This window comes from Artemia sp. Qi Xiang Cuo, chromosome 17, assembly GCF_049724085.1.
Source record: "Artemia sp. Qi Xiang Cuo chromosome 17, ASM4972408v1, whole genome shotgun sequence".
Classification (NCBI taxonomy): Eukaryota; Metazoa; Arthropoda; class Branchiopoda; order Anostraca; family Artemiidae; genus Artemia; species Artemia sp. Qi Xiang Cuo.
The window spans coordinates 49,833,350-49,847,463 of NC_142810.1; the positions used below are offsets into that span (position 1 = coordinate 49,833,350).

The following is a 14,114-nucleotide window of genomic DNA, read 5'->3' on the forward strand; positions in this document are numbered from 1 at the left end:
TATTAATATTAGTTAAAAAAGCTTTTTCCACAAAAGAAATTTTTCAAAGAAAAGTAAAGAGCTTATATTAAGCCACATATGAGTAGAAATAAAGTCAAACAATTTTCCAAGTCTAGGACTACCACAAATTATAAATGAAACTCCAAACGAACAGAGATTGCAATAAGTAACTGTTTCAAACTCAAAACAAGCAGAATCTAAGATGATATATATATATATATATATATATATATATATATATATATATATATATATATATATATATATATATATATATATATATATATATATATATATATATATATATATATATATATATATATATATATATATATATATATATATATATATATATATATATATATATATATATATATATATATATATATATATATATATATATATATATATATATATATATATATATATATATATATATATATATATATATATATATATATATATATATTAATCCTCATTGCTGAAAGTTTTAATGACTTTGGGTTTGTTAAAGTTAAAAAAGAAAAAACATTTAAAATGTTTTTTTTTTTATAAATGTAAAATGTAAAGTAACATTCATGTAGTGCCTTTTGTTTATATGAATATCCTCTTCATTGATCCGTGAAATTTTCAGGATTCTGAGGTGTTCCTAAGATTTTTTTGTGATGATTATTAATGAATAGCATATATTAAATACATAACCTAACCTAACCCCACCTTCCCCCCCCCCCCCCCAAAAAAAAAATAGTCTAAATATTGTAAACGCAATGACAAACCACGTTTTGCAATCCAATTCTCTATTGACTGATACCCGTTTGACTAGTTTCCTTTGGCATCTATCTTGCGTGTGTACCAGCTAATTGACAAGGGCCCAAAAAACTACTGCGCAAAAATCAATTGAAACACATAAGAATGGGTGTAAGAACAGTTTTCAGAATTTGCATAGAAAAGGTATTTCTATACCTTTTTTCCCCCAGTGAGTATTTTCCCCCAAACTTCATGCTTCTTACGATTTTTCCATAATTTATTGTATTTTCTACAGATAATTCACCTTGTTTTGTTTTTTTTACAATTAGGACACCCATCTCCCGCTAAATAGTTCTTGCGCGTGAGTCTGCTCAACAAACTCAAATAACGCATAATAAATTTGTTTTATCAATTTTTGTTACGTTTTTACGAGTCAGACAACGATTCCGGGGGGGGGGGTCAAACTCCCTCCCCTCCCCCTCGATACGGTCTTGAGTGGGGTTTATAATATTTTTTGTTCTTGTGGAAGGTTTTACAGTGGCCGAACCCACCAACAGCTTATTGAACGATTTATTGAGCATCGTAACTCAGTAGACAAAGCTCTAAAATTTAGTAAATTTCCCCCGCCCCGATCATTACGTATAATGCCCTTGCGAAAACCTGCATGCATATAATTTTTTTTGATTTAATGGAAACTTCTCTTAAACATTCCCTGAAAGTTTCATGTTAAAACCATTAGTGTCACTAGTTGCAGTAATCATAGTAGTATGCATATAATCGTTTTTGTTTAATTCAGAATCCATCTCAACATACCCTGAAACTTTCAACTTAATAATCTGACCTATTCCCAAGATATTGCTGGTACACTGCATGCTCATGGTATGTTTTGATCTTGTTCAACATTCCCCTAAACAATATCTGAAAGCTTGGCCTTAATACCATTAGCTTCAGTAGTAGCAATGGTTGTTGTATAATTTTTCATGATGATTATTTATTAAGCCAACCGACCTGCAACAAAAACATAATAAAGCAGAAGCAAAGTATTAACAAAGCAAGCACTATATAAGGAAACAGTAAGGACAAGCACAAAACACTACATCTCCCTTCTTTCACAGGTAATAATAACTGTTACACAGTAATGATAACAAAAAAAAACCCATTAACAATGTAATTTAAATGTCCACTATCTTCCTTGGTTTAACCACTGCCAGTTTTTGTCACATATTGTTGTAGGTAACCGTCTCCATTTCGGTTATTACTGTCAGTTGGGGGAGGGGAATTTCGAGCTCTTGGGGTTCTGTAAGGGCTGTCTTGGGAATTTTGCCCAGTACTGCAATTCATTGGAGTCTTTGGGACAGCATTTTTTGGAGAAGACGGTTCAACTTCTGGTGGCAGCCCCCCGTCACCTGTGAATACTGAAGACTGTTGAGAACAGTCCCCAGCACAGGACCGTGGCTTCATATGTGCCCGATTCCTGCGATAAAACATGGCTTCAAATGTGCCTGATTCCTGCAATAAAATCTACCATTTTCAGCCTGGATAAGATAAGATCTTGGAGCCACGCATGGTATTACTGTACCTTTTGTCCAATGTGTAGCTTCATTTGATAGCTTGACCCAGACGGGTTGGTTCTCTTTCAACTCCATTAGGTTCTTAGAAACCTGGTCATAGTTCTGGTTCTGTGTTTGTTGCCGTCTGGCTCTGGTTGTGCAGAACTTTTCTTTGGAATAGTCTTTGGCTGCAATTGCTGGTGAGTGCAGGGAAGGATGGACATTAAACTTCTACTCATAAGGAGCTGTGCAGGGAACGCAACTCCATCTATGGGAGTATTCCGTATTCCAATAGACCAAGGCAGGGGTCTGTGTTGGACTCTATCGATTTTAACATGATCCTGCTGGCTATATCAACAGCCTTCTCAGCATGGCTATTGGACTGTGGAAAATTTGGACTTGAAGTCAGATGCTGGATATCTCATTTCTTCAAAAAGGACTGGAATTCTTCTGATGTAAACTGTGGTCCGTTGTCTGACCGTATTTTCTCTGGAATGCCATTTCTGGCGAAATGAACCTTGAGCTTCTTTGTGGCTTCTGCAGACGTCGCCTGTTCGAATCGATCCATTTCTATAAAGCGACTATGATAGCAACTGGTTACCAAGTAGTCTCGTCCTTTGATCTGACAAAAATCAAGACCCACATATCCCCAAGGATACTGTGGGACTGGCGTCAATATCAGGGGTTCTTTCTGATTGTTTCTGGAAGATTTCCCACAAATTTCACAGTTCCGGATCAGATCTTTAATAGCCGAATTAATATTTGGCCAGTAAACAGCACTTCTGGCTCTTTGTTTGCTTTTATCCATCCCTACGTGTGCTACGTGCAATTGGTACAGTATGTCCCTTCGCAATGCTCCAGGGATGACAACTCTACTGCCTTTTAAAATGATACCATTAATGCTGGACAACTCATCCCTGACATTCTAATAAGGTTGTATGGCAGCAGAACTGGTGCCGGTAATTGGGCTATCATTTTGTATGATTGAGCTAAGTTCTATCATAACTGCGTCCCTTCTATACTCTTCGCAGATGATCCTCATTTTCTTATCACTGACAGGGATACTTCTCACAACAGAGTGGACATGGAATTCAATATCCATTGAGAATTCTTCGTCAAAGTGTGGTGGATGCAGTCTTGAGAGCGTGTCAGCAACAGGCAAATCCTTCCCCCTAGAAATACTGAATCGCATGGCTGTATGGCTATAACTGTAGCATCATCCTTTGAAGCCTAGGAGGGGCTTGGCATAGTGGTTTTGATAATATGGCCTTTAGTGGCTTATGATCTGTATGGGCAACGATTCACCTCCCATAGACGAATTGATGGAATTTTCTACAGCTATAGAGAAGGGCATACAGTTCTTTCTTAATCTCGGAATAATTCTGTTCTATTGATGTTAGAGCTCTTGATCCAAAAGCAACAATTTTCCCACCAACGCTATTTTCTGCTCCAAGGCCATGCTTGGGAGCGTCAGTTTTCAGCTCAACAGATTTTGCCTTTATATCGAAAGTCGCAAGGTTACTACAAATCGAAATTTTAATCTTATCCATTGCTGCTGTGTGCTCATTGGTTCACTCAAAGACATCTTGTTTTCCTAACTCCCTGAGTGGAAAGTTTAAGGATGACAAGTTTGGAATATATTTTGACAGAAAGTTGGTCTTTCCAAGGAATGTGGCCAGCTCGTCTTTGTTTGCTGGTTGTGGCATCTCACTTATGACTTCAACTTTGGAAGGGTCTGGTTTGATACCATCTTTAGTAACCAAATATCCAAAATTTGGTATGCTTGTAGATCCGAATATGCATTTTTCTGGATTAAACCTGACCCCAACTTCTCTGGTTTTCTATAGGATTTCCTTTAAATTCTTATCATGTTCTTCATCCTTTCTAGATACGAGGATATCATCTACAATGATGCCTTTCAGTTCACCAAAGGTCTCTTCCATCTTTCGCTGGAATTCGTGTTGGGCACATATTATACCAAATGGAATCCTGTTGTATCTATACCGGCCAAATGGAGTGCTGAAGGTTGTGATAAGTGATGATCTATCGGTTAATACCAACATCCAGTACCCAGATGTTGCATCAATTTTTGACAACTTATTGTGGCCATGAGTTTTGGCAGCTAATATCTTTAAAAGTTGGCATTGGGTAGTTGGGCCTTTGTATTGATTTGTTTAGCTTTCTGGGGTCCAGACATAAACGTAATGATCCATCTGATTTTTCCATTGCTACAATTGAATTAACCCACTTGGTTGGAGCTACCAGTTTTTCAATGATGTCTAGGCTTTCCAGGCGGTCAAGTTCACTTTTAATCCTGTCAGGTAAGTAGAAAGGGATTCTGTGCACAGGATTCACAGAAGGAACTACATTCCCCTTAACATGGATTTCTACTTTACCTGGAAGTTTACCTATCCAGTAAAAACATCACCAAATTTTTTGCGAATTTGGGTCTCTTGATTACTCTTCTTAGCAGATAAGGTTGAGATAGATGTAGCAACTTTCACAAGTCCCATTTCTTCACAAGCTCGGTACCCTAGTATTGGGTTTGATTGTTTATCTACTGCAAAGAAGCTGTACTTTTTGTTGGCGTTTCCATTCTGTCTGCAATTTAGAGAGCAGACTCCAGCAATCGGAATGCGCGTTTCTCCATAAGCTACAAGTATTTGGTTCGTCTTGTTTAGTTGTGATCCGGATTTAAGCCTCTCATAGACAGATTTCGGTATGACATTTGCTTCAGCTTCTGTTTCGATTTTGAATCGAGTTTCCAATGCAGAATTGTTCAGTTTAATGAATACAGTCAGTCGACTTGATTTCTTGGCCATGGCTCCAATAAATAGCCTTATTAATATATATTTCTTGTTCTTGATTCCTATCAGTTCCTTCCATATCAATAACGTCTAAAGGTCTGTCTGGACATTTGGGGCTTGGGTCATATATCCCACCGCAGAAGTAACACTTCTTACTTGTTGTGGGCTAGTCAAACTTCCTTTGTTTCCAGTACAAATCTATTTTCTGTTATATAGTTGGTTCATTTATTGTAGTATGTAATGTGGATGTGGCTGACATGGACATGAGTTTTTCTTGAGTTGTCTCAAAAGCTCTTGCAATTGTCACTACCCTGTCAAAGTAAGGGTTCCACCTTGAGATAATAATTTTCCTCTAATTGTATGTAGTTTTAGCCCACATATTAATCTGTCTCTCACCATCTCATCCTCAAAATAACATGTAAACTCACAGTCTTCGACCAGCACCTTGAGGGCTGTAATGTAATATTCAGTTGACTCATGCTCCAGCTGGTCGCGTTTATGGAAATTGTAACGAGCAAATATAGAGTTACTCACAGGAGCTATGTGTTCTCTGAATTTCTCGAGATACACATCAAGTCTAGCCTTTTTCTTCTTCGGTTAATGTCCAAGTACTAGAGGCATCTTGTCCTTTTTCTCCTAACCAGAGAAGAAGGTAGGCGTATTGTTGTTTGGCATTCTTTCCTCTCAATGGTCCGCTGAATGTAAGGTTTAAATGCTGTTCAAACTTCGTTCATGCTTGTAGATTTGCTGATTCCCAATTGAATCTTGGGCCTGGGAGTAGATTGGCTATTTCTGACTTCTGGCACCATGTATTATTTTCGTGATGATTATTTATTAAGCCAACCAACCTGCAACAGAAACATAATAAAGCAAAAGCAAAACAATAATAAAGCAAGCATTACATAAGCAAACTGCAAGCACAAAACACTACAGTTGTAGTAGTGGCATTAGTAGCAGTATGCACATAACGCCTTTTGTTTTTTCAACATCTCCTCAACACAAGCTGCAAAATTTAACTTTATTTCCGTAAAAAGCTCCTGGGCGGTTGCTGATATGTCCTTTTCACTACCTGCATGCACATAGTTTGTTTTGATTTAGTTAACACTGTTTAACTGTTTAACTTAACTGTTTAACTGTTTATTTGATTAATTCAACATAACAAAAAACATATACCCCCAACAGAGAGCAAAGCTCGTAAAATTGGGTAAAAAACAAAACAAAACAAAAAAAAACATTTTCTCATCATAACAAAAAAGAGAAAGAAAAAAAAAAACCTGGTTAAAGAAAAAAACAAAAAACATAACAAACATAAAGAAAACAAATGCTGGACAAGTGAGGCACGGAAGGCTATCCCAACATGGGTAACAAATATAAAAAAAAAAAAAAAAATAATAATAATAAAAAAAAATTTCTATTCCACCATCACAGGTCAATACATAATTTTAATATTTTCTTCCTTAGAACTGATATTTGCCGAAATGATGCCTCAATTTGAATTCTATCTTTCAGCCTATATTTATTTGAAATAAATGGTATTTGGTATCTAATTGAAAATCTAGATCTTTCACAATTAACAAAGGGAATTCGATATGTTCCAGAACACCTAAGAGCCGAAGGAGGGGGCAGAATCAACAGAGATTTTTCATAAAAATAACTACTAGGATCTTGTATTTTAAAATGCCATATTGATATATTAAGTTCTCTTATATGTTTCAGATCTAATAAATTCAAGAAAAGAAATAATGTTTCATTTTCCGATGCATCTCTAAGTTTTGATGGACGATGTAAAAAATTTCTAAGTATTCTCACTGCTTTATTTTGAAGGATCTGTAGGGGTTTTATATGCGTCCAAAAAGTATTTAAATAAATAATTGTGCAATAATTTAAATAAGTAGAAATCAAATAATTATAAATTATTTTTAAAATTGAAAATTTAAAAACATGTTGAAAACGATACATAGACACAATATTTTGCGAAAGTTTCACCCTTAAATGATCAATATGAGTTTGAAATGACAAAAGGGGATCAATGAAAACTCCTAAATAACGATACGATTGAACTCTACGTATTTTATGCTCAACAACTTGAAGCTCCTGACATGAAATTTTTTTAGTAGCACGTTTTGAATGACCAAAAACCATAAATTCAGTCTTCTTAAAATTCGGTACTAAATAATTAGAAACAAACCATCGATTAACTGAACTAACAGTTTTAAAAAAATTTTGAATTAATGTAGATGAATCCTTCGCTTTAACATAAACAGCTGTGTCATCTGCAAATAAAATTGCAAGACCATTATTTCCCTGCAAACATCGTGGAAGATCATTAATATACATCAAAAATAAAAGCGGACCTAATACCGATCCTTGTGGGACACCAATATCTTCAAGATCATTTAAACTAGACAAATGTCCATCAACATCTACCACGATTTTACGTCCATAAAGGTATGATCTTATTATATCTAGTCCTTTCCCTCTTATACCGGAATTTTCCATTTTATCAAAAAGAATTTCATGGTTTAAAGTGTCAAATGCTTTTTTAACATCATAAAAAACAGTAGATACATGATAATTACTATCTAAGCAGTCATTTATTTCTAATACAAGAGCTATAACTGCTTGTTCCGTCGAATGGCCTGCCCTAAATCCAAACTGATGTTTGGTAAAAAAATTTATTTTATCTAGATAATTAGTAATCCTTCCTTTTAAAATTTTTTCCAATACTTTAGACAATGGTGATAAAATTGCAATAGGACGATAATTATTTGTATCAGATTTATCTCCTTTTTTATGCAATGGTATTACACGTGCAATTTTCCATCTTTTAGGAAATGTACCTGAGAAAATGCATAAATTTAAAATATGAAGCAATGGTTCAAAAATTACACCTGCAATATTTTTTAGCAAATTAGTTGAAAGTTCATCATATCCCAATGAATTACCATTTTTTAAATTCTTAATGACCTTTTGAAATTCTGCAAAAGTAACCGGGGCCATAAATATGCTCGTATCTTCAGTGGGCGGTAGATATTTTTTATGCGACCTTGGGGAAGGAAGGTCAACTTCTCCTGAAACAACAGATGATCCAATACTAGCAAAATATTCACTAAACTTCTTAGCAACAGCTTGTGGTCCTCTAAATTCTTTACCATTAATATCAAATAACACTTCAGGGTGTAACAACTTTTTATTTCTTCCAATTTTATCATTAATCAAACTCCAAGTTTTTCTAGGGGACTCTGAATTTTGAAAAGATTTTTCATAATAAAGTCTTTCACTTACTCTAAGGATCCTTACCACCATATTCTTATAATTTTTAAAACGCATTATATTTATTTCCGTGGGATATTTTATTCTAATTTTATATAAACGATTTTTCTCATTAATAGATCTTAAAAGTGATTCATTTATCCAAGGTTTTTTTGGGGTAAGTTTCTTTCCTCTCGGGCTCTTATATGGGCAAAAAAGATCAAGCTTTTCATTCATAATATAATAAAATTTATCTAATGATTGGTTCGGATCCTTCTCATCAATTACAGGACTCCAATCAACATCACCAAGCCCTTCTTTTAACCTCAACACATTTTTTTGTGAAAAATCTATACGCTTGGTTTGATTTTTTTATTATGCGGAAAATTTATAAGAAAATCAGACATAATTATACAGTGGTCAGATGAATCATCAGGAATAATAAATGTATTAACAGCACTATAAGGTGAAAAAATATTATCAATAAGTGAAAATGATGTATCAGCTATTCTAGAGGGCACAAAACATACGGGGTTTAGTCCATAAGATAGTGGGCCCTCCAAAAACTGCAAAGTATTTCTATCTATTCTATTCTGATCTGCAGATAGGAGTTTCATTAAATCAATATTAAAATCACCCATAACTAAATAAGGAGTATTAAGACTAGACAATTTATCCAACATACTTTCAAAATTATTTTTAAATTATATCTGGCTGGATGACGGAGTACGGTAAATAACTGCAATTAAAAACTTCCGATTATTTGGAAAAGAGCATTCAACTACACAAGATTCAAAAATCATATCAATATTCATTGGCAAAAAATCAATCCTTATACGTGCTGGTATGCAATTTTTAATCAAAACACCTAGACCCCCTTGTTTTTGTCTTTTCCGACCGATGTGAAAAAATTGGTTATCTTTTACATGTATATTTTCAATTGAAAAATCATCTAAAAAAGTTTCACATAGGCCTAATATATCTTTATCTGAATCCGACAAAAAAATTTCAATCACATCCTGCGCAGTCCTCCAACCCCGGCAATTCCAAAACGACATCCTACTTGTATTTACATTTTTTCTTACCAGCTCATTCATAAATATATATTGATTTTTTGGGATATCAAAATTACTAGAAGTATCTTCATCATCACCAGCTACAATAGTTTGAAAAATTGACTGAAATGAAAGAGAATTCCGCTCAAATTCTTTTAACCTTGATGATGGAATTTCACGATTATCTCTATCCATTATCAAATATTAATCCCACGTTAAGAGAAACCACACCATGCCCCAAAAGACCAGCAAACCATAATAAAAAATAACAATTAAAAAAACAAAAAAAAATAATCTCCATTCCAAGTCGTTTTCTCTCAGTACGACTAATCTGCGCAACTTTTAATTTAACCTCTATGTGGATCTAAACAAAAAAATAAAAGGAAAGAAAAAAAAATATAATAATAATACACCTTATATAAACTAAACATAAAAAAAACACTTTCAATTTAAATTTTTTCATTCATATTACTTGGGCACATGAACTATTACTGCAACCCACGACATTACGACATTTGAACATCGACAGGGAATATAACAGGCACTTCCCTTCGGGCGATGGAAAATTTTTTATGAAAATCGTCAATCTCCGGTATGGCATCATTGAATATGTATTTGGTAATCGAACCGTCTGGTCTTTTCACTAGCAGATTCGGCTGAAACCCCTTCGATATCCAGGCATCACATCCATGATCTTTTCGTAATTTGTCACGTTTCACTAGAAGCAGCTTTCACACTTTACGGATTTCAGTTGGGACATCATCGCTGATGAACAGGTTGCTGTTGTTTCCAGGGAATGTCTTATCCTTAAGCTTGCTAGCGTTCTTCAATATGGCAAACTTATCGTCTTTTTTATTCAGTGTCACCTTCAAAAATTTACGGTTGCTATCATAATGCGTAACTGTGAAATTTACTTTGGGCATTTCCAGCCCGTGACGAACTACCTCTGTGAATAGAACTTGAGCGTGGTTATTATCCTTACAAGCTGCGTTCCATATGATGACATTATTTTCTAGCTTTGCAGCTTCCATTCTCACAATCCGAAACATATAATCTTCATTTTTCCTTCTTAATTCGATTATTTCATCCGTGCAAGTTTTTATTTGCATTTTGAGGCTAGAGGTTTCATTCTCAATCTTTCCAATTTTCGATTCAGTATTGTTTATCTTATTCGTTTGTAGCGATTGTTCTTTTTCCAAGTTATCCACCCTTGCGGTAAGAGTTCCTAATTGATTGTTGATATTGTCCAACTTATTTCCATTTTCTTTCACAACATCAAGAATTTGCTTAAAATCCGCAGCTAGTATCGATATTTCCGGTTTCGAGCTAGAACTGAGTCCTGAGGTGTCGCATGAACTGTCCATGCCTTCTTGCTTAGCATTTTTCCTTTTACGTCCCATCTAATCACAAATATATCAATAATCCTTGATATAATATTGTCACATAAATTCACGCCACACAGAGGTCTTAACTACATCTTATTCTGACGAGAGCATTGAATGATGAATAATAATCTTTATTATTGCCAAACTGGAATACCTCACTTGGATATCTTATGAAATTAATTTGCCTAATTTGCCAAATCTCTCCAGATAAACGATTATCCTGCTGTTATTATCCGCAAAAAAAAAATTTTCATGAACACTTGAAATCACGCAATAGCTAGGTTAGGATGCAAACGAAACTACCTGTATGGATGCATTCAGGTAAATTTAATTTCGTAACAATGAAATCACTATCCGAATAGTTCAAATTATAATCCTTTTTAAACTGGTTTAGCTCTTCACACTTTGAACTCTGAAAATGAACTGAATAATATTGAACTGTCTCAATATTCTTTGGAATTTTCACCTTAGTACACTTAACTTTGGTTGCAATATTAGTGGTAGAAGTAGTAATGATAGTAGCAATAGCAGTAGTATTAGTAGTAGTAGAAATAGCATGTAAATATTTGCCTTTCGGTTAGTCCAACATTCCCTACAACAAGCCCAGTAAGTTTCAACTTCATAGTCCAAGCTGTTCCTAAGATATTGCTGATATGCTGTTTTGACAACTTGCATGCACACAATATTTTTTGATTCAGTTTATCTTTGCCCTTAATAATCCCTGAAATTTTCACTTTCATACATTTAGCTTAGTTGTAGCAGTATTAACAGTAATAGTAGTAGGAGTATTACTACTAGTTTGTAGCAGTAGGCTTTTAACAGTAGTAGCTTTACTACTAGTCGCAGTGGTAAAATGTTATCTTTTGGTCAGTTGAATATCCCCCTAATCAAGTCCTGAAAGTTTCAATTTAATAATTTAAGCTGTTTCTATGATATTGCCAATATGCCCTTTTGATATCCTGTATGCTCATAGTTTGTTTTAATTTAGATCAACTTCCCCCTCCAAATTTCAAAAGTATTGTCTTAATTCTCTTAACCTTAGTATTAGTTACAATAGACCTTAGTATTAGTTACAATTAGTTACAATTACTACAATAGTAGTAATAATAGTAGTGGTAGTGGAATTATTAGTAACATACACGTATTGCCTTTTAGTCAACTGATCTTCCCCCAATGCATTCCCAGAAAGTTCCAACTTAGTACCCTAAGCCATTCCTACCTCCCCCCCCCCACCCCACTTCTTTGACAATTTGTATTCACATAGTATGCTCTGATTTATTTCAACTTTCCCCTTAATATTCTCTTAAATATTTACCTTCATTCCCTTAGCCTTGTTATTGCTAGTATTATATTAGGAGTAGTAATGGTAGTAGTATTGTATTAGTAGTAGTTGTAACAGTACTAGCAGTAGAATTAGTAGCAGTAATAGTATGTACATATTGTATTTTGGTTAGTTGAACATCCTCCTCATCATGCTCTGGAAGTTTCAGCCTGATACAGTAAGCTGTTCCTAAAATATGAACATAATATGATCATGCAACAGTTATATTACAACCAAAGTCAACAATGAAACCTACTAAACCAACCCAGTTCACCTACCGTCCACTTACAGAAGAAGGTATATTTGGCCACAGAGAATGGCTCAACTCAGTATGCTGCTTCTACCTTTTCGAAATCAAAGCTGTAAAGAGCATGAACAAATTCTTCTATGAACAAACAATTCGAGAGTACGAACGTTTCTTCCCTGAAAAGCGAGTTATAATTAGGGCACATAATAAACCATTGGTTACTCCGACAATTAAAACAACAATGGCAGAGCAAGACATACCTTATGAGACAAAGTCACACTCGATGAATATAGAAAGGAGAGAAAAATAATAATCAGACTCCTATAGGAAGCTAGACGTCTGTATAGATTCCAAATGTTGGCTAAGTTGTCAGCTAGTGACCCAGCAAAGTTCCAAACAACTGTACGGAAACTAATGGGACAGCAGAAGTGTAAATCCCTCCTGACGGACCAGCAAGGAGAGAATGTAACCGCAGAAGCAATTAATGCACACTTTTCAAATATTTGCCGCCAGCAGCCTCCCCTAAAGTCTATAACACAAAATGGTCCAATCGAAACCATTCCTATTATTACAGTTTCCCAGGTCCAAAACAAACTCGAAAGCCTAAACATTAGAAAAGCCTCATACCCTGGTGAAATTCCTATAAGGCTGATACATGCACTGCTCCCCCTTACTGCCTAAACGATTGGCTATGGTGTATAACCAATGCCTAGTGGAAGGCATTTTCCCAGATAAGTTCTAAAAGGCATTTATCACACCAATTCCAAAGAAAACATCACCAACCTCACCATCCAATCTCAGGCCAATCTCAAAGACGCCCTTCATTTCAAAAGTCTTCAAAGATTTTATTTTACAATGGCTACTAGCAGAAGTAGAACACAAAATCGATCCTATACAGTTCGGTTTTCGTCAAAGACACAGTGCAACTCACTATCTGGTTAGATTACTTCATGATCTTCTAGAGCACCTAGAAAATCCCGAAGTCCTTGCTAAAATAATCCTTTCTGATTTCGTGAAAGCTTTAGATCTGCTTGATCATGAGACTGTGATCAATGAAGCCCGTGCCCTGGAAGTCTCGCAGTTTCTCTTATGTACCATTGCAAGTTTCCTTTCTGGTCGTCAACAGTGCGTACAAATCGAAAACAGGGAAACATCCAACTTCCAAGACATCACTTGTGGAGCTGCCCAAGGAAGCAAGTTAGGTCCAATCCTATTTGTTATAGTCATCAATCGACTGATGAGGCAACACAAACAGAGGTATAAACTTGCAGATGATCTTTTACTAAGCCTGCCGAACGTCCTATCACAGACACGCAATACGCTCATACCCCTTGTTACACAGCTTCAACATGAAGCTGATAAAGTGAAGCTCCAGATAAACTTCGAGAAAATCTGTGCAATACATCCCAACTACCTGAAAAAGAGAAAGAGCATAAATGAATCTGCACATCTCCAAATAAAGAATTCATCAAACATACTTGGTATTACATTAAATGATGATCTCTTATTTGGAGATCAGATCGGTCAAATAAAAGTAAAGGCAGGTGTTTTTCTAAAATCCTGTGTAAGTCTAAGAAAGTTTAGGATGATCGAGTAACGCCTTCGGTTAGGCTATAAATCTTGTCGACTGGCAATAATGTTGTACGGCTGTCCTGCCTGGCACTAGTCACTTACGAAGAAGATCACAAACGAACTGGAAACAAATATGAAGAGAGCCTGCAAAATAATTCTTGAGCAGAATTATAAGAAC

The 14,114-nt window shown here is 35.2% G+C and overlaps 1 protein-coding gene across 2 annotated transcripts in view; it reads left to right on the forward strand.

Annotated features, from left to right (window-relative positions):
• The window catches only part of LOC148942300 (uncharacterized), a 55,777-nt gene that overhangs the window by 12,659 nt on the left and 29,004 nt on the right, over positions 1-14,114 (forward strand). The window lies entirely within an intron of this gene.